Here is a 3401-nt window from a genome sequence, read left to right as displayed (position 1 = left end):
TATATATAGACACACACACACACACACACTCACACACTTTTTGTGATAATTTTTGGTACAAATAATCTGCATTCATTAAATCCAGATGAGAGTTCGACTAAACCGCTAATGATCGCAGCGATTAACTCTCAAGCGAGGATGGCGGGGTTAATCGCCTCGACTTTTATGATAATTTTTGGTACAAATAATCTGCATTCGTTAAATCCAGATGAGGGTTCGATTGAACCGCTAATGATCGCAGCGATTAGCTCTCAAGCGAGGATGGCGGGGTTAATCGCCTCGACAATCCTCTACTTCCCTCTAAGACACATAAGAAAGTTTTTGAAGGATCTTGAATGTCTAATGAATTATTGGCTCGTCACCTAGACTATATTGAAAGTTATTTTGCACAGTCAATAGGGATCAAACGCGATGAGAAGATGTGTCAGCTGTTAATTCGTACGGTGAATGTGGAGGAGATGGAGACGACACTTCGTCAATAGATTTTAGGTTTGTGATAGCAGTCTCAAGTCTTTCAAGCATAGACTAAATCAAATTCATTGAATCAATTTAGGTCGACAGAAGCAGTTTTTTATATGACACTGCTTCGGTTGAAGCATGTCTCGTCTGAAGTGGCGGCAATCCTCTCGTAAGATATTTGGCATTCTCAAACTGATCTATGAGTAATTTATCATCATCTTAATTTTTTATGAAATAAAAACTATTTTATTTACCATGTTTCTAGTGTAAATTTGATTCTGTTGATAGCCCCTTACAAAAATGCCTCACTATTTCCAATTTTACCCACCTGCGGCACTTGGACTTATCTACAGATTTATATATATATATATGGGTTGAGTTATGAGGACACACATCTTCTACCTTTTTCGTCCCTTGCTCTCTTAACCTTCTATGTTTCATATCTAACATCAGTTGATGGCACCTCAGTAGTCCCTTAATTATTTTGGTTCTATGGCTTCTAATGATTAGTCACGAAATGAGAGGAAGTCAACTTGATGCAAGAGATTTTTGGTTTTTAATTCTTTTATTAATTAACTTTTGGGTTGCCCGTGAGGAGGATCAAGCAACTTCATTCTTTGGTAACGACCTTCTATTCTGTAAGGATCAATTCTGATTTCACATTCTCTTATCACTATGTATCTAGTTGTGCTCCATCATCTATAATTATAGGGGCATCCTAACACATGTGAAGCTTAATTCTACTGTGATCATCATGACCTTTGAAATGTTCTATAGTACTGGACATGTCTGTCCATTTTCCTTTGACAAACAGCTTCCAAATACTGGGGTTGGAGAATAAAATGATGGATTAAAAGTAGGGATTATGCTTGCCTTCCTCCCTAGGGATGTGGTTTTATTTGAGTAGTCCCATTTATGGACGACCCCTTCAACAGCCAAGGCCAAAGCATTGACTAAAATACTACTAGAGGCGAGCAACATTGAGGCTACCAATTTATCAGTTCACCATTAGCTATAGTAGGAACTTGTCAACAGGGTATTGCAACAAGACATACTTGGGGTGATGACCAAGGTTGATTGAAAAGTCACTGATGCTTGTCAACTCGAGAGGAAGGCGGCGTTGATCACTCAGGTTGTGAAGAAGAAGGCTCGCCCAACTGTTGCCTGAGATTGTGAGCGGCGAAACATCCGAAACCAAAGATGGTTGTTTGGGCCATGGGATCTAAAGCTTTGATTAGTGTGGATCTCGTTTACATAGTTTCTACTTCTCCTATATTTTTCAAAGGGTAGGAATATATGATCTAGTCTAATCGAATGATTGGTTTACTGAGAGAAAGTTAAGGGTTCCCTTACTTCTATATGTTCTCATGATGTTTGTTATTCATTTGTCGAGGTGGCCGCGAGTTGTGAGAAATCAACCTGCTAGGAGAGGGGGGACTGACTATAAGAGATTTAAGTGAGAGAACCACTTGACTCCTGATCGTTAACCTCAAGATTCATTCCCTTATTGGTGATAGACAAGTCTTGCTACCCCATTATTATAGATATGAGTTGGTCTCCAATTGGATACATTCAGAACATAGGGGGGACCATCCAATAGAATCGTCGACATAACGCCCCACCGAACTATGATAGACTAAGTCAAATTAGTTTTAGGAAGAGCATCGACACAAGAGAAAAGTCTTGAAAACCGAATTAAGTGAGCTACCCCCCTTGTGGACTCAAGAGAAATACAAGGAGTCAATATTTAACTGGATTCATATGCAATCAGAGGAGGCGAAAGTAAGCACTTGCTAGGGTGGCAAGTTTGCCCTGATAAATCTTGTAAAAAACTAAAATTTTGATTCCCAGGCTACAACCCCCCACCCCCAACAATGGTCGAGGTGATATTATTTCACAAACTAGAAAAGGCTTTACTGGAATATTGTTTGTTTAGATTGTGTCACACGATTGACATATATCATTTAATGGTCTAGCAAGCATCTCATAATCAGGCAAGCATTCTGCATCGGACTCGGGTAGAGCTTGAAGGGAAACTAGCCGAGGCGGAGAAGAAATTGAAGAAAGTAGAAAAGAATGAGCTCATTTTCAAGGAAGAAAACTGGGTCCTAAAGGAGCACATAACTATAATAAAGGGACCCGATGAGTTCTTTGCCAAGCTTTCTTTCCATCTAGTATAAAAGGTTATTCTCACACAGAAATTTGAGGGGGTTTTTGGTCATATGACAAAGACAAGACTAATCACCCCCAACTGAGTTAATCTGAAGAAAGTTTCTATACTGGTGACCAACTCAGACAGCAAGGGGGCCAACTAATTAAGGCAACGAGAGTGATAGAGATGATGGTCTGTCGATAAACATGTAGATCGATTCTGACTATTGTTTGTAAAAAGGAAAAAAAAATTCTCTTTTTCCTTAATTTTGAAGTGTCGTTTTTATTTTTTGACAAGGAGAGTATCTTTATAGAATCAAATATTTAAAACACGATATTAAAACAATACAGTATCTCTAGAGATAAAAGTACAACTTTAAGATGATTTCGATTAATTAAATTAAGAAATTTTAGAAAATTGTAATGATCTACAATTAAGACTCCCAAAATTTTCCCTTACCTAATCTGAATATTGTATAGGGTTTAGATTAAATGTGGGGTTTTAAAATTCCTATAGGAGCAAGCCCCTATAGTTATATACATCTTAAGCAACTAAATCTACCTTAAAAAAGTCTTGATTAAGGTTATGGTATTGTCTTTAAGAAATTTCTAAGTTTAGGTACAATGATTGATCATTGGAATTTCAAATGAAAAAAGCTCAAAGGTGGAATAGTTATTAGCATAATCCAAAGGAAAAAGAGTAAGAGATGTTGAAGATGCTGAGAATACTGAGTGACATCCCAATTATCCTAATATTTAATTTTAGGGATTTTAAAAGTAGTTTATTTAAT

The sequence above is a fragment of the Phalaenopsis equestris genome, unplaced genomic scaffold (assembly GCF_001263595.1).
Source record: "Phalaenopsis equestris unplaced genomic scaffold, ASM126359v1 Scaffold001186, whole genome shotgun sequence".
Taxonomy (NCBI): domain Eukaryota; kingdom Viridiplantae; phylum Streptophyta; class Magnoliopsida; order Asparagales; family Orchidaceae; genus Phalaenopsis; species Phalaenopsis equestris.
Note: the sequence above shows the minus strand (reverse complement) of the source record.